The following is an 18,195-nucleotide window of genomic DNA, read 5'->3' as shown; positions in this document are numbered from 1 at the left end:
TGTGCAAAGCAAAGTTATACGGTCAAGATTGACAAACAGAAGGGAAATATAACTCGCCTTTCTGAGGCAAATATTTTACAGCTAATAGCATCTTCCTTTGGGTTTTTTCCCCTTATTCCAAATAAGCATCAGGGCTAAAACTGTCACAATATTATATAATTCTGGCATTCCCATCATGGATCAGCAGTAACGAATCTGACAAGTATCCATGAGGATGCGGGTTCGAGCCTTGGCACCACTCAGTGGGTTAAGGATCTGGCGTGCCATGAGCTGTGGTGCAGGTCACAGACACGACTCAAATCCTGCGTTGCTGCGGCTGTGGTATAGGCCAACAGCTACAGCTCCACTTCGACCCCTAGCTTGGGAACTTCCGTATGCCTCAAATGTGACCCTAAAAAGCAAAAGAAAGAAAGAGAAAGGAAGAAAGAAAGGAAGAAAGAAAGAAAGAAAGAAAGAAAGAAGGAAAGAAAGAAAGAAAGAAAGAAAGGTAATATTATATAATTCTTAACATTCTTTGAATCTCTGTTCCCACAAAATGCCTAGCACAAAAGTAGGTTGTAAATAAAATTGGTTAAATAATTTCATTGAGGGAGTTCCCGTCATGGCTCAGTGGTTAACGAATCTGACTAGGAACCATGAGGTTTCGGGTTTGATCCCTGGCCTTGCTCAGTGGGTTAAGGATCTGGCGTTGCCATGAGCTTTGGTGTGGGTTGCAGATGTAGCTCGGATCCCAAGTTGCTGTGGCTCTGGCGTAGGCTGGTGGCTACAGCTCTGATTCGACCCCTAGCCTGGGAACATCCATATGCTGTGGGAGCAGCCCTAGAAAAGGCAAAAAGACAAAATAATAATAATAATTTCATTGATTAGCCATCCATGCTAAAAACCAACACAGCCCACATTAACCCAATAGAAGAAAAATCAGTAGGGTGGGTTAGGAAGAAAGTGACATGAACCAAAGACAAGGGATTATTTTGTTATAATCTCTTAGAGGTTTACAAGAAACCACCTTGAAACATAAAGAAACAAGCAATACATTAGAAGCCAGTTTGCCCAGGTTTGCAGAAGATCTGAAGTTGGTTTGTGCTGTAGTGTGTTTTTTACAGATATGGAAGGCTAACAGACATGGAAAATGTACACATTATCCCATGAAGTATCACAAAGCGAAACATATCCAAGTAAGGACCATTCAGGTCAAAAACTAGGACATGACTAGTTTCAAAGGATAACCAAAGATAATCACAGGGTCTGTACTGAGGCTGAAAGAGGAAAAAAGAGCCAATTCACTCTGGAGACTCTCTGAGTGTATGTGAGGAGAAGATACTGATTGTACAATTCCAATTGTCTTATTTGCCAATTTTCTAAGGATTTATTTTGCCTATTCAAATCTCCTGTTGAACCCTCCTAGTAAATTTTCATCCCAGCCATCCTACTTTTCAGCTTCAGAATTTCTATTTGGTTCTGTTTTATAATATTCATCTCTTTGTTAATTCTTTATTTGTTCATACATTGTTCTCCGGGTTTTTTTTAGATTTTTGGCCATATTTAAGAGAGTTTAGTTAGAGTCTTTGTCTAGAAAGTTCAATATTTAGTCTTCCTCAGTGAAAGTTTGTTAATTTTTTTCCTGTGAATGGATGATACTTTCCTGTTTGTGTGCGTGTGCATTGTTTTGTTTTGTTTTGTTCTTGTAATAGTATAATGTGGTAACTTTTTTTTTTTTTTTTTTTGTCTTTTGTCCTTTTTAGGGCTGCACCCACGGCATATGGAGGTTCTCAGGCTAGGGGTCTAATCAGAGCTGTAGCTGCCAGCCTCTATCACAGCCACAGCAATACCAGATCCTTAACCCACTGAGCGAGGCCAGGGATTGAACCTGCAACCTCGTGGTTCCTCGTCGGATTCGTTTCCGCTGCACCACGATGGAAATGCCCTAATGTGGTAGCTCTTGAAATCAGACACTCTCTCTCTCCCCAAAGATCTGCTGTCATCGCTTGCTGATAGCGGCAATTATCCATTTGTTTAATTACTTTTTAAAATTTTTATTGTAAAGATTGTATTCTCTGTCATAGGCAGTCTCTGAAATCTGTTTGATTATATCAGAGGTCAACCAGTGATATAACAGAGATTTTCTTAAGTACTTGGAGCCAAAAACAAAAAGACATAGTCTTTGCAGTCTGACTCTGAACTGGGGCGTTCCTTCAACACTCAGTTGGGCCATCTTTAATTCCTCCTCAATCTTCACCTCCTGCTTTCATGGACTCCACAGACCCACCATAGGTGCAAGCTTATGGTCCTTGCAGATCTTTGGAGCAGGGACCCAGCCCTGTGCATATACATTTCACTCCAGCTTCCCCAGTTATATATGAGAGCCCTTCCAAGCCCTTATTCCCCCAAGAAATTCCTTCCTCAGCCTCCTCTTTTGTAGGCTTTTGTGGCTGTCTGGTTCTTGCTCCATCCAGGTGCCCAAAGGTAGTATAGGTCTTTTAGACTACACATTGTGAGTTCATTCATGTTGTTGCACGGGGCCAGAGTTGATTTTTCGACAAATTCAGCTGCTGTCCAGAAAACCACTCCAGCCCAAGGTGGACAAAACAAAGGCCAGCCTTTGTGCCCGTCTGTCAGAGAGCTACCAGACATGTCAAAACACGCCACCACATTATTTTAAGAACAAAGTCTGCATTAGGTTCCTGGCACCAGCAAGCTACCCCAGGAACAATAGCCACTGTCCCCATGGCTGCCACCATCGTGGGAAATGGAGGCTGTCAGGCCAATGAACACAAAGAGGTCAAAGCTTTCTTACCAAAATGCAGCTGCCTTTTTCTTCATTAAACACTCCCTTGGTTGCTATAATTTTTATTAGATTCCACAGCTCTGAAAAAGCTTTTCATGTGCATAAATATCACTTTTTTAAAAATAATACCTTACTAAGAGTTCCCGTCATGGCGCAGTGGTAGCAAACCCGACTACTATCCATGAAGATGCAGGTTCGATCCCTGGCCTCGCTCAGTGGGTTGAGAATCTGGCGTTGCTGTGGCTGTGGTGCAGGCTGGCAGCTGCAGCTTCAATTTGACCCCTAGCCTGGGAACATCTATATGTCACAGGTGTGGCTCTAAAAAGACTAAATAAATAAATAACAGCTTACTAAAGTAATAAGCAAAACACTGACCCTCTCCTGGAGCCTCTTTATGGTAATGCAGAGTATTTGGCTTCCCTGAGCACATGACTAGAGAATTTTTTTTTAAGAGTGATTTCTTGAATCTCCACAACTCACATCACTTCATGTTATTATCCCCAATGTGACTTTTTGCAATGTGACTTTTGCAAGCAAAACAAGGATCTTTCTGGGACATTCTGGCTTTTCCAGTTACGCTACAGCAGGGACCCCAAATAAAGCCTGGCCTGAATTTCCTGTCTGGCCTGTTATCGATTTCTATTGAATAAGGAGACTGAGAACCCTGGTCGGTCTGGTTACAAGCCCTGTGCTGTCTGTCCTCTCTTGATCCCAGTCAGTGGGAGGCTCCTCTGAGTGGATGGAAGCCCTTTTTTCTTTCTTTCTCTTTCCTTTCCTTCTTTCTTTCTTTCTTTCTTTCTTTCTTTCTTTCTTTCTTTCTTTCTCCTTCCTTCCTTCCTTCCTTCCTTTCTTTCTTTCTTTCTTTCTTTCTTTCTTTCTTTCTTTCCTTCTTTCTTTCTTCCTTTCTTTCTTTCTCCTTCCTTCCTTCCTTTCTTTCTTTTCTGCTTTTTAGAGTCACACTTGCAGCATATGGAAGTTCCCAGGCTAGGGGTCTAACTGGAGCTACAGCTACAATGTGGGATCCGAGATGCGTCTGCAACCTACACCACAGCTCACAGAAACACCGGATCCTTAACCCGCTGAGCAAGGCCAGGGATGGAACCCACAGCCTCATGGATACTAGTTGGGTTCATTAGCTGAGCCACGAAGGGAACTCCAGAAGCTCTTTCTATCTAGAAAAAAAAGTAGGCTATTGTTATTGGACCTGGAGATAAACAATCACAGTAAAAGACCACTCCTTAATCTCTTTGTAGCACGTGAGCCTCTATAGACAAATGGATTTACCAATATCTAACGACAAACGTGGCTGATTTGGGAACTATCTGCAGGTTCTTATAGTACAAAATTCCTATGAGCAAGCATAACCCAAATAAAGATGACAGTTCAGACAGCGGGGTTAAATTTATCATGATAACTTCTAGCCAAGCATGTTTCAACTGGGTATCCATTTGAACAAAAACCATATGCACTTAGAAGATGCCAGCCTCCTGAATGTAGACATATGTAACCCCCAGATTATCCCAAGAACAGGTCAGTAACTGTCCTGTTGCAAAATGTGAGGACAGAGCCATTTCAGGGATCCAGAAAGTGTCACCACAGCCTCTGGGATAGACTCTCCAGGTTGTTTAAGAATAAGGCCTCCACTTCTGCCCATTATCTCAAGAATACTGAGGTACAGGAGGAAGCAAAGGAAGATCTCACAGATCATTTTTCTTTTTTTTTTTTTTTTTTTTTCGTTTTACAGCTGCACCTGCAGCACATGGAAGTTCCTGCGCTAAGGGCTGAATCGGAACTGCAGCTGCCCACCTACACCACAGCCAAAGCAATGACAGATCCAAGCTGCATCTGCAACCTACGCTGCAGCTTGTAGCAACACTGGATCCTTAACCCCCTGAGTCACACCAGGAACTCCTCAGATCCTTTTCCAACATGAGCCATAAGGGCACTGGCTCATTCTGCCCTTGTCTGACTTCTCTCTCTCCTCCCTCCAGTGTTTGCTTTAACCTAGTTTGAACCTGCTGGAGGTGGAATGAGCAACGAATATTAGAGATGGTTTGTTTAACACTTCTTTCTCTAGGTAAAATTTTAAAGTGGTTCCACAGATGGATTTCTTAGAGTCAGGTCTTCCCACAAGAGTCTAAAAGAGACTTTAGAAATTGTCCATTCCCACATTATGCCCGTGCATGCTTCACTTAGGCTTTTGGCTCATTGTAATTCTCTGCCGGCTCTCAAGGTGACTGAACAACTGCTTTTCCTTAGCTAAAGCCAGACCTCAGCCACACTCTGACTCTCTGACAGAGGACAAACCACAGAGACACGCCCCCCCGCCCCATCCTGTTGGGCACAGTCTATTGCAGTGAATGCCCCATGATGAAAAAAAAAAAAAAAAAAACCTGTCTGTGTCTGTCACACGTATTACTCTTTAGCAGACCATAGGTATGACCAATAGACTTAGAAAGGACCTGCAAACTAGATTTCCATCACTAATGTAGTAGTATTTCCTGGAAACGAGGTTTCCTAAAGTCAGTTCCTTGTATTGTACATCTTGCCATGGTCAAGAGACTCCCCGGGTACCACCCCTCATCCTCTCAGCCTCACCTGTTTCTTTCTGCAACCACTGCTCTTGGGACTGGCACTGTGTAGATGCTGACCAGCAGGTACCACTGGACAGCACCCAGGCTGAGGTCCCCACTGCCAGCTCCCTGTGCTTGAGCCAGCTTGGCATTTGCACATGTGCAAACCGGGAGATGGGGAGATGACCGTTAATGTCCTCCAGGGCAAATCTTTGACCATGGGGGGGACACAAACTGATGGATAAATGCATCCCCCCCTTTGTTCCCCAAGGCGGATGGTCCCAGACACATCTCAGGCAGCCCCACAGAATCAGTCATGGAAACTGTGCCCAGTGCCCAGGTCAACAATACATCTTTTTTTTTCTTTCTTTCTTTCTTTTTTTTTTTTTTTTTTTTTTTTGTCTTTTTGCCTTTTCTAGGGCCGCTCTTGCGGCATATGGAGGTTCCCAGGCTGGGGTTTAATCAGAGCTGTAGCCTCTGGCCTACGCCAGAGCCACAGCAACGCAGGATCCAAGCCGCGTCTGCAACCCACACCACAGCTCATGGCAACGCCGGATCCCTAACCTATTGAGCAAGGCCAGGAATCAAACCCGCAACCTCATGGTTCCTAGTCGGATTCGTTAACCACTGTGCCAGGACGGGAACTCCTCGACACCACATCTTTGTAACTGGCTCCCCCTTGCTTGGATCACATCCCTGACCTTCGTTGCTGCTCCTGGATCATCCTCCCCAGCAAAGTAGGTGCGCTTGAGCCTTGACTGTGTCGCTATATCTGCTTTCTGGAAAGCCCAGGCTAGGACACTAGTCTATTAGCAATCTCTTTGTATCTCTGAGTTTTTATTGTGTCGCATTCTGAAAAAGAGAGAGAGGATGAATCAGAGAAGGACCTGATCAAAAACTCTTCTATATTCTCAAGATCCTGAAAATTAGTAGCCCTCATATGAGTGGACGGAAAGAAGGAAGGAAAGAAAGGAAAAAGGAAGTGAGAAAGGGAAGAGAAGAAAGAAGAAAAAAGAGGAAAATGGGAGTTCCCATCATGGCACGGTGGAAACAAATCCGACTAGGAACCATGAGATTACAGGTTCAATTCCTGGCCTCGCTCAGTGGATTAAGGATCGGAGCAAGTGGTGAGCTGTGGTGTAGGTCACAGATGCGGCTCAGATTCTGCCTGGCTGTGGCTGTGGCACAGGCCAGCAGCTGCAGCCCCAATTTGACCCCTAGCCCAGGAAAGTGAAGCCTTAAAAAGCGGGAAAAAAAAAGCTAAATGATGGAAATAGAAACTTGACTAATTTTCTCCAACACCAGCTTCATCACATCATTTGCCTGCCTGGCAACGGGCAACTTCCTCCAGCCCCTCCAGAGATCAAGCTGACACCACGTGACCCAAAGCCCTTATCTCCAATTACACTGTTGGACTATCTGGTGACCCAAGATCCAGGTATGAAAAGACATTCAACCCAAGGCCTTGTAGATCACCTCCCAGGGGTCGGGGGTCAGGTGCAAAGCCACACTTCTCACTGGGTAAGGTGAAGTCTTTCCTACACAGGGCTGATAATGTCAGGCTCTCCACGTCTCCTCTCCCACCTCTCTCGCCTTCCTCTGTCCGACAGGCTCAGGATGCTCCGTCAGAGTCTTCTCGTGCACTGCTCCCTCTGCCTGCTACCCCTCCCGGCTGTGCACGCCTGGTTCCCTCCCTCCCAGGTCTCTGCTCAGAAGCCCCTCCCCCTTCCTATTTAAAGTCGTAACCCCAGCTCATCAGCCTCCCCCAGCTGCCTCCGGTAACATCTTTCTCCACTTCTCCACTTAGCACTGTCCCCTCCCTCTGCCTGCAGACCCCACGCTGCCTGCTGGCCTGGATCCTCGCTGCTCTGCTCCCCATCTGTTCCAGCATCTAGAACACTGCCTGGCACGCAGCCCAATTCAGTGAATGAATGATTCTATACATGAGCCCCCAAAGCATGAGTGTGGAAGCGGCTGGCCATGGGGGGTAAGGAAATAGCTCCTCCAGGGCTTGCTGCTGTCTCTTAGACATCAATCAGATAAAATCTTTTTTAAGTGCTAAAGAAAGAGCTGCTTACTGTCTTACCTCCAGAACTACTTACTGAACTTACCTCCTGTGTAGTCCGCCCATCCTTAGAGCCGTGGAAGTCTCTGGTTTGTTTTATTTTATTCTCTTCTTTCCTCTTTCATGTACCTGCTGGTGATTTTCCAGGGAATTACCAACGATGCCAGTGACTGACAGATGGGAAAGAAGGCAGGGTGGTCCATCTAGTCCTGACCAGTCGCAGTCCAGGGTCAAGTTCATGGACTCTTGCTTTTGTAACTCCCCTCTCCACCACAGCCACTCTGCCATCCTTGATCCTTCGCCATCCTGGCAGCCCTCTGACTTCTCCGAACAGCAGCCCCCCAGTTGAGACCCCCAGTGGCGTGGCAGCTGTGTTTAAGGGGTGGGAGGAAGGGACAGGTGCCTGACTCCTGCATCAAGTGTCCATGTCCTCGTCGCAGCTCCTCATGAAGCCACAGGAGTTCCTGCTGTGGCTCAACAGGATTGGCGGCCTCTCTGGAGCCCTGGGAGGCAGATTCAATCCCCACCCCAACACTGGGGGCTAAAAGATCCCTTGTTGCCACAGCTGCATCATAGGTTGCAGCTTCAGTTCAGATCTGATTCCTGGCCTGGGGAACTTCATATGCCGAGGGGTGGCCAAAATAGAAAAGAAAAAAAAAAAAAAGAAAGAAATGAAGTGAAGCCACAATCTGATAACTGCCATACCCTATGGAAGCCACTTTTGTGGCCCCACGGAAAAAATTACAAGGGCTCAGAGTTTGTTCTCCAAGGCCCCTCGCTGCCCCCTGCACCTCCCGAAGATCCTGGGGCAGCCGCCTAAGGGCTCCTGCAGCAGCCCATCCACCTCCATTTGGCAAGAAATAGCCCCACCCACGGCCCCCTTCCCTTCCCCCAAACCCACCTATCAGAGCAGCTGATCCCAGCCACTGTCAGGCTTGGAGGAGTTAATTAAACCAACCCACACAAGGCTCACACCATGGAGCCTGCCCAGAAGTCCCCTATACTACACTTTTTTTTATTTTTTGCTTTTTTTTTTTTTTATTTTTTTTTTTTAGGGCCGCACATATGGCATATGGAAGTTCCCAGGCTAGGGGTGAAACCAGAGCTGCAGCTGCCAGCCTACACCGCAGCCACAGCCACGCCTGTTTCGAGCTTCATCTGTGATCTACACCACAGCTCATGGCAACACCAAATCCTTAACCCACTGAGGAAGGCCAGGGATCAAAACCCGCATCCTCATGGATACTAGTCGGGTTCATTACCACTGAGCCACAGTGGAACTTATACGCTTTAGGAGCCCATAAGGAATTGTCTGGAACTCAAAGATGCCCCACCCTGGCTATGTGTTAGCGTCACAAGGTCAGCCTTTTGAAAACTGATACCCAGATCCCCGGGGCAGAGCTTCCGTGCCTGCCTACTTGTATCTCTCACAAGCATCCCGTCCTAATAAATCTATTTCTTGCCTATCAAAAAAAAAAAAAAAAAAAAAGAAAGAAAGAAAAGAAAAGCAAGCAAGCAAGAAAGAAAACGGATGCCCAGGCCTGTTCCAGACCAACAGACCCGCATTTCTGGGGCAGAGGGTGATGGGGCCCCATGTGGTCAGGGTTCCCCAGGAGCCCGAGATGCAGAGCTGAGCCCATTTGATAGGTGGGGGGTTCGCTCCTGAGCCATGAGAAGGATCTTTGCCTTGATGGGTGGAAGAAGCTAGGTTTCCAGGAAGTCCCCTGAGGGCCCTGACGGGCCCCTGTGATGTGTGTTTGAAGGAAAGGAGAGCGTAGCAGAGGGCAGAAAATGTAAAGGCAGCCTAAGACTGGCTTATTGTCTTCCTTTCTGACCCATCAGATATGCATAATAGAGACTGACTTCCTTGCCTAAAAATAAAATTCTGAAAAGTGATTTGTCCGGGATGCGTGTATGCATTGAGCCCTCAGGCAGAAACTTACTCAAATTCCAGCCCCCACACCTGCCACTTACACAGGTCTGTGCTCATCCTCCCAAACGCCTCTTCCATTGACTCCGTGGCCACTGTGTGCCGACTGACAGCAGTGGCTGTTTCTTCTTGGACTTGCTCTCCTGTAGATTCGACGAGGTCACTCTTCCCAGATTATCCACCCTGCCCCAAGCTCCTTGGCAGCTCTGACTCATCTGCCTTCCCGTCCCATGGTCCCATGTTGATGCTCTTCCTGTCCTGCCTGTCACCCGTTTCTATGCACAGCATCAAGGACCCTCATCTTTTATTTCAGGCTCCTGGATAGAGATTCTTTGACATCCACGGGATCAAACCTGTGCCCCAGCAGTGACAATGCCAGGTCCTTAACTGCTAGGCCACCAGGGAGCTCCACTTTTTGTTTTGTTTTTATTTATTATTATTATTATTATCATGATTATTATCTTGGTCTTTTGTCTTTTTAGGGCCGCACCTTCGGCATATGGAGGTTCCCAGGCTAGGGGTCGAATCGGAGCTGCAGCTGCCGCCTATACCATAGCCACAGCAACGGAGGATCTGAGCCACGTCTGCAACCTTCACCACAGCTCATGGCAATGCCAAATCCTTAATCCACTGAGCCAGGCCAGGGACCGAACCCGAATCCTCATGGATGCTCGTCGGGCTCATTAACCACTGAGTCACAATGGGAACTCCTTTGTTTTTAATAAAGCCCCTCTCTACCTCTGACCTACTTCCTTCTGGCTTGGGCTGTACCCTGGCATTTTTCTGGTTTGAAACGTCAGCAGAATAGACTTGCAGGTCTTCTTCAGCCATGATTACTCAGTGCTTTCAGGTCCTGCTTCCTTGTTCTTTGCCAGAACAACCAACCCTATGGAGACAAGTTGCTTCCAGCCCACAGGGGTCTCTCTGATGCTTTCGTGTCCTTGGTGAGACACCATACACAGCACGGTTGCTAAGAACCTGGGCTCTGGAGCCAGGCTGCCGGGGCTGGAATGCCTTCCCCACTTAACAGCTGTCTAGCCTGGGGCAGGATACTTACCTTCCCTGTATTAAGGCATTACATAATAATTGTTCTTTATAAAAGTGAGGTGAATCATCAAGCTAAATTCAAAATCTGTTGAACGTGCTCTGTTTAAGAAGGCAGAAAACACATTCTAGACCTATGTAGCTCTATAATGGTTTTCAAAATGTTAGTGCTTAAACGGCTCAGCTTTGATTCTCTTGGAAAAAAAAAAAAAAAAAAACCAATTTAGCAAGGACTCCATCATTTCCTGACACAATGATGTAACGGAAGCGCAAACATGGAAACTTTTGAAGGGGCAGGTGGCTTAGGACAGCAGAAGAGGTCTAGATGCAAAGGCAGACCTGAATTTGAGTCCCGTCTCTGCCCCTTAGTGTGTAAATCGTGGAAGGTGTTTTACCTTCCAAAGCATCGGAGTTCCGGGCGGAAGTGCGAATAGAAATTATTATGTCTTGCAAAAGGGTTATGAAGCTTAAAGGAAATAAGCTGGGTGGGGGTGGGGGCAGGGGTGCGGGCAGTGTTCTTAACAGCCACACCCCCAATTCATTGGGATTTGAACCATAAGGGCTATTGGGTGGCATAAGATAGAATTCTTCTACTCACCTATTTGCCCCATAGGAATAGGGAGACCCCTTGAAGGAAAAGAGCTCTTTCCTGCAAACACCCTCGCAGACACACCCAAAAGTAAGGTTTTAGCCCAGTCAAACTGGTATATAAAATTAACCACCACAGGAGTTCCCTGGTGGCTCAGCTGGTTAAGGAGCTGGCATTGTTACTGCAGCAGCTCGGGTTGCTGCTGTGGCACAGGTTCAGTCCCTGACCCAGGAACTTCTGAATGCTATGGGCATGGCCAAAAAGAAAAAGAAAAAAAAAAAAAAAAGAAAGAAATTAACCGGAGTTCCCGTTGTGGCGCAGTGGTTAACGAATCCGACTAGGAACCATGAGGTTGCAGGTTCAATCCCTGGCCTTGCTCAGTGGGTTAAGGATCCAGCGTTGCCGTGAGCTGTGGTGTAGGTTGCAGACGTGGCTTGGATTCCACGTTGCTGTGCCTCTGGTGTAGGCCGGTGGCTACGGCTCCGATTAGACCCCTAGCCTGGGAATCTCCATATGCCTCGGAAGCGGCCCTAGAAAAGGCAAAAAGACAAAAAAAAAAAAAAAGAAGAAGAATTTGGCCTTGCCTCAAGCTACAGCGTAGGTCACAGATGTGGCTTAGATCCCAAGCCTAAAGATTGTGGCTGTGGCAAAGGCCAGCAGCTGCAATTCCAATTCAACCCCTAGCCTGGGAATTTCCATATGGTATGGGTGCAGCCTTAAAAGGCAAAAAAAAAAAGAAGAAGAAAATAGAAAGAAAGAAGGAGAGAAAGAAAGAAAGAAAGAAAGAAAGAAAGAAAGAAAGAAAGAAAGAAAGAAAGAAAGAAAGAAAAAGTTGGATTGTTTTTCTCTGAAATCTGTCCCCAGACTTCTTGCTATAAATGACTTTACAAGCAACACAGGAGTGCTAACCACATCCAGATAATTTTTATGTAACTTTCTGGGGTTTGCTGGTGTCACTCAAGAAGTACATGTCCCTCTGGCTCCTTTATGTCCATAATTTACCTGCCCCACCCTCATCCCACCCCTCCTCCAAGAGGCATAATAAATACAGCAGAACAACCCAGATCTTAAGCAAATCTTCCCCTTTAAGAAGGGAGTCTTGAGAACCAGGAAAGAGCTGGAAGAGACTGAATCATCTTTCAAGTCTACATAGTAAAAATCATTTTAACCATTAGGTTTCATTTTGTGCTGCATAATTAAACTCTGACAATCACCATAGTCTCTCTCTCTCTCTTTTTTTTTTTTTTTTTTTTTTTTGGGCCATGCCCAGGGTACAAGGAAGCTCCAGGGCCAGCCAAGTATGGACACATGCCACAGCAGTGATCCTTAACCACTAGGCCACCAGGGAATGCCTAGAGTCCCTCCTTACTGTGTCCTCCCCCAGAATATTCCAGCACCTTCCTCTGGAGACAGACACAAGCAGGAGCAGCCTGGCTGGGAAGCCCTGTACCAATGCACAACTCACACTCCAGTATGAATTCCATTATGCTCTTCAGATAGAAGAAAGTCCTGGAGTTCCCATCCTGGCACAGCGGAAACAAATCCGACTAGGAACCATGAGGCTGCGGGCTTGATCCCTGGCCTTGCTCAGGGGTTAAGGATCCGGCGTTGCCATGAGCTATGGTGTAGTCACAGACGAGGCTCAGATCTGGCTTTGCTGTGGCTGTGGCATAGGCCAGTGGCTATGACTCCAATTAGACCCCTAGCCTGGGAATCTCCATATGCCACAGATGTGGTCCTAAAAAGAAATAAACAAACAAAAAGATTTAAAAAAAAAAAAAAAAAGAAAGAAAGAAAGAAACAATTATCTCACAAACTGTGGCTTCGCCCTTTTTTTTTTTCCTTCTACTCTTTGGCAAGAGCCTTTAAGAAAAGTGACTTACTATTGCCTAACAGGATTAAATTCTTAACTGAAGCATTTTTGTCTAATCCATCCACTACTTTCTAATCCCCTGTGAGTCAGAATGTAAGGAAAAGTTTCTATTTTCACTCAAAACTCACATTCTTGGAAGACCCCACACCCTCACAGGCTTCAGACCCTCCTTGCTAAATAGAGAAACCCCACCAGCTTCTCCATCTGGGGGCCTGGATAAAAAATGCCCAGTGGCTCACTCAGGGCCTCTGCTCTCTGTTTACTACCGAACCTGAGCCTTGACTTTCTCTTTTCCTTTCTTTTCTTTTCTTTTTTTAGGGCTGCACCTGCAGCATATGAAGGTTCCCAGGCTAGGGGTCAAATCAGAGCTGAAACTGCTGGCCTACACCACAGCCACAGCAATGCTGGATCCTTAACCCACTGAGCGAGGCCAGGGATCCAACCCAAGTCCTCATGGATACTAGCTAGGTTCACTACCACTGAGCCACAACGGGAACTCCCCCTTTTCTTTTCTTCTTTTCTTCCCCCGACCCCACCATGATTTTTTTTTTTTTTTTTGGTTGGCTTTTTTAAAAATCTCAATGAATTTTATTGTATTTATAGTTGTGCAACCATCATCACAACCCAATTTTACAACGTTTCCATCCCAAACCCCCAGCCCATCCCTCCCCCTGGCAACCTGTCCCCTTTGGTAACCATAAGTTTTTCAAAGTCTTTGAGTCAGCTTCTGTTCTGCAAAGAAATTCATTGTATCCTTTTTTTAGAGTCCACCTAAAAGCAATAGCACATGAAGCTTTTGTCTCACTGGCTGACTCACTTCACTTAGCATGACAATTTCTAGGTCCATCCATGTCACACTGCAAATGCCATTATTCCATTCCTTTTTAGGGCTGAGTAATATTCCATTGTGTATATGTACCACATCTTCTTTATGCACTCCTCTGTCGATAGACATTTAGGTTGCTTCCATGTCTTGGCCATTGTATATAGTGCTGCAATGAACATGGGGTGCATGTATCTTTTTGGGTCATGGTTTTCTCTGGATAGATGCCCTTCCCCAAAGGCTTTCCAACATTTCTTTTTTTTTTTTTAATTACAGCTGATGTACAATGCTGTGCCAATTTCTGCTGTACAGCAAAGTGACCTGGTCATACAAATATATACATTCTTTTTCTCATATTACCTTCTATCATGGTCTGTCCCAAGTGATTAGATATAGTTCCCTGTGCTGCACGGCACGAGTCATTGCTTATCCATTCTCAGCATAGCAGTTTGCATCTACCAACCCCAAACACCCAGTTCATCCTCCTTCCTCCCCCTTGGCAACCACAAGTCTGCCCTCTATGTCTGAAAGTCTGGTTTTTTCCTTTTTTTTTTTTTTTTTTAATTTGTCTTTTTGTCTGCAGCATATGGAGGTTCCCAGGCTAGGGGTCTAATTGGAGCTGTAGCCTCTGGCCTACACCACAGCCACAACAACTCCAGATCCAAGCCGCATCTGCGACCTACACCACAGTTCACGGCAACGCTGATCCTTAACCCATTGAACAAGGCCAGGGATCGAACCCGCAACCTCATGGTTCCTAGTCGGATTCGTTTTCGCTGTGCCACAACGGGAACTCTTGTTTCTTTCCTTTTACTGTACACACAGCAGAGAGGTTCCTTCGTGAAGCAGATAACCTTTCCAGAGGTCTTGAAAGGAAAAGGGCCGCTGGAGGAGTCTCCCTGTATTTCATTCTGTGCTTCAAAATGGATTTTGAAGGTTCTCACCAGAAACTGAAAGCAATACCAACTCATTCTAACAAACTCCCCATTATGAGAAATGTATCCCAAACTGTACTGATGTAAGAATTAAAACATCTAGATTGTGAAGCCCAGTTCCTACCTACCAGCTGAGTCAATATTTCTAAACCTCAGTTTTCTCATCCATAAAAGGGGGCTAATTATACTCACCTAGGCATCTTCACAGATGGGGAGACAATCATACTAGTATCTGCATATGAAATCATCTCATAAGGTGCATTGCTCTCTAAAAATACAAGGCATCCATATTTTCCACTCTGAATTTTGCTCTGGTTTAAATTGTTTTGTGCCCCCTTGGCTTGATATAAACAAAAATGTTATTCTAGTGTTATCTTCTGCAGTGTCTACCCACCCACAAAATCCTGATTATCACTGGCCCTCTGGGCAATCCTGCCAGCCTTCAAAAAAAAAAAAAAAAATTAATGTTACTTAATCCTGGATTGTCAGGAGTTTTCTGTTTGGCAGGTTTTACTGCTCCGTTGGCATAAGGTTAAATGATTAGGCACGGTAAATGTTTTATAGAAGTATTTATTTCCCTAGCAGAGCAGGAATTAGCACAATTAATTCACTGGAAAGATTCACTTGGATATACGCTGTGACGAGGTCCTTTGCCATGAAATTCTGCTCTTGCAAATCCAGAAAGCAAAACCGATCCTTGTTAATTGAGGAGCATTTTAGAGTCCCACTAAGGCAAGGCAAGGGAAGAGAAATTCGTTCTGAATTTCACAAGTATTATTAGAAATGGAGTTTCTGGCTTCTCTGTGCTGTACTGAGCACTTTCTTTCTTTTTACAGCCACAGGTCAGGCATGTGGAAGTTCCTAGGTTAGGGGTTGAATCAGAGCTGCAGCTGCAGACCTACACCACAGCCACAGCAACACCAGATCTGGGCCACATCTGAGACTGACACCCTAGCTTGTGGCAACGCTGGATCCTTAACCCATGAGCAAGACCAGGGATAGGAACCTGTAACCTCATGGATACTAGTTGGGTTCTTAACCCACTGAGCCACAATGGGAACTCCTGTACTGGGCACTTCTTTATTCACAGCAGCTTAAGAGGGTCCCCAGCCACAAAAGGAAAGCACATGGACCTATGTGCATCTTCTTAGCAACTTTTCACCAAGGCACTTAATATTTCTTTAGACCAAGAACAGGCATAATGACAAATTACCTCTGGGGAGGAGGCCAGGCAAATCCAGGCAACCAGGCCACCAAGTAGTGTATCCCAAGACGCTGGGACTCAGGTCCTTCTTACTCCTCCCTCTGGTTGGATCAGAGAATGTTCTGGCTGACTTACAGGTGCATTTATCAAAGGACAAGATCCAGAATGTCCCAGCCACATTCATCATTGTCATCCTCCTCCATCAGAGAGGCACTTGCAAAGGCAAGTGCTTGTAGAAAGACTCGCAAATTCTACTCATGACAAGAGGGCAGAGCTGCAGCCTGGCGTGTGTCGGGCAGAAGTGGTTGCTCTTGCTCTAGTTCTGGAAAGAAAGGTCTGCCTCTTCTCTGCCAAACGAAGACACTAGAGCAAATTTCCTTGATCATCTTTATTTTTATTTTTTTATTTTATGGCAGCACCGGAGACATATGGAAGTTCCCAGGTTAGGGGTCGAATCAGAGCTGCAGCTTCCAGCGTAGGCCACAGCCAGAGCAACTCAAGATCCGCGCCACATCTATAACCTACACCAACGCTCATGGTAATGCTGGATCCTTAACCCACTGAGCAAGGCCAGGAATCAAACCTGCATCTGGATGGATACTAGTTGCGTTCGTAACCCGCTGAGCTACAAGGGGAACTTCCTTGATCACTTTTGTTAAACTATCTCTTCGAATCATTTTATTCCAATCATGACCTTTATAAAAGGTGAAGCCATAGAAAAAAAAATCTTCGATAATTCAGACATTCTGGAGAGAGGATGTTTTACAAGAAAGGCAGCTCTCAAACCCTTGCTAGAGCCTACTGCCGGTTGCTAACATGTTGCTCTGTCGAGACCTGCAGGAAACCGGTGCTGATGTGGAGGTGATGTAAATTACATGTAACCGCTCCATGATTAGCTGCGTTTGGTGTTTCTCCAAACCTGTGTGTTCTCTTTGATCATCCTGACCCCAACCAGGTGCTGCTCCAAGATTTCTTAGCAAAGGCTGTCAAATTTGCAAATGTCAACTTCAGCCACCCCACATCTTTGCAGCCTGATTCATTCCCAGATCTGGCTTTGGGAGGTTTACCTTAATGAGGTGTTATCATCTTCGAACCAATGAGTGCTAGGGACCCAACCGAGCGTTGAATGGCAGTGGTGGGGCTCCCCGTGAATCACTTGTGCATGTGTCCTAAGCATGCTCTACTTTGTAGGCTACATGAAATAACTAATCCTTACATCTTTTGACGGCATAAAATTGAAAACCCACAGCTTATGAATACCAGATTCTCCTTTATTGTTTCATGATTTTTTTAAACAATTTATTGTATGTATGTATTTATTTATTTATTTATTTATTTTTAGGGCAACACCCGTGGCACATGGAGGTTCCCAGGCTAGGGGTCTAATTGGAGCTGTAGCAGCGGGCCTGCGCCAGAGCCACAGCAACACCAGATCCGTGTCATGTCTGCGACCTATACCACAGTTCACAGCAATGCAGGATATTTTTAAATGATTTTTATTTTTTCCATTATAGCTGGTTTACAGTGTTCTGTCCATTTTCCACTGTACAGCAAGGTGACCCAGTCACACATACACATATACTTTCTTTTTCTCACATTATCCTCCATTCTGCTCCATCATAAGTGACTAGATATAGTTCCCAGGGCTATACAGCAGGATCTCATTGCTTATCTATTCCTAAGGCAATAGTTTGCATCAATAAACCCCAGATTCCCAGTCCACCCCACTCCCTCCCCCTCTCCCTCACCAACCACAAGTCTGTTCTCCAAGTCCATGGGTTTCTTTTCTGTGGAAAGGTTCACTGGTGCCATATATTAGATTCCAGACACAAGTGACATCATATGTGGGATATTTTAACCCCCTGAGCAAGGCCAAGGATCAAACCCTCGTCTTCATGGATAATAGTCTGGTTCATTACCTCTGAGCCCTGATGGGAACTCCTATTGTTTCATAATATCTGAAATCATGCTCTGGAGTAAAGATTCTCCAAATATCTTTACATGACTGTGCCACCCTGGGGAGAAAAACAAAACGGTCCCCCCACTATAATATGTGGCACAAGAAAAATCATTTCCTACAGAATGAGCCCCTGTAAGAATTATCCCCTGGTGCTTGTTTTGATTGCAGAACTTGTAACCATTCTTAATCCTCCTTACCTGCCTTTTCTTTACTTGATTGCCAAAACCCTGCAAATGCTTACAATCTACAGATGTTTTGCCTGAACTGATTTTTATGATGGTTTTACCTGAGCCCATTTTTATCACAATATATTCTGTTCCCTTATGACAAAAAAAGATACCAAATTCCTGTGGATCTTGGGGGGCGTGCGAGGCAGGGCAAGGGGAGGGGAGGAGTCTATTTCGTTCCCCCCTA

The sequence above is a fragment of the Sus scrofa genome, chromosome 10, assembly GCF_000003025.6.
Source record: "Sus scrofa isolate TJ Tabasco breed Duroc chromosome 10, Sscrofa11.1, whole genome shotgun sequence".
Taxonomy (NCBI): domain Eukaryota; kingdom Metazoa; phylum Chordata; class Mammalia; order Artiodactyla; family Suidae; genus Sus; species Sus scrofa.
The sequence above is the reverse complement of the archived record's forward strand: the minus strand, read 5'-3'. Positions refer to the sequence as shown.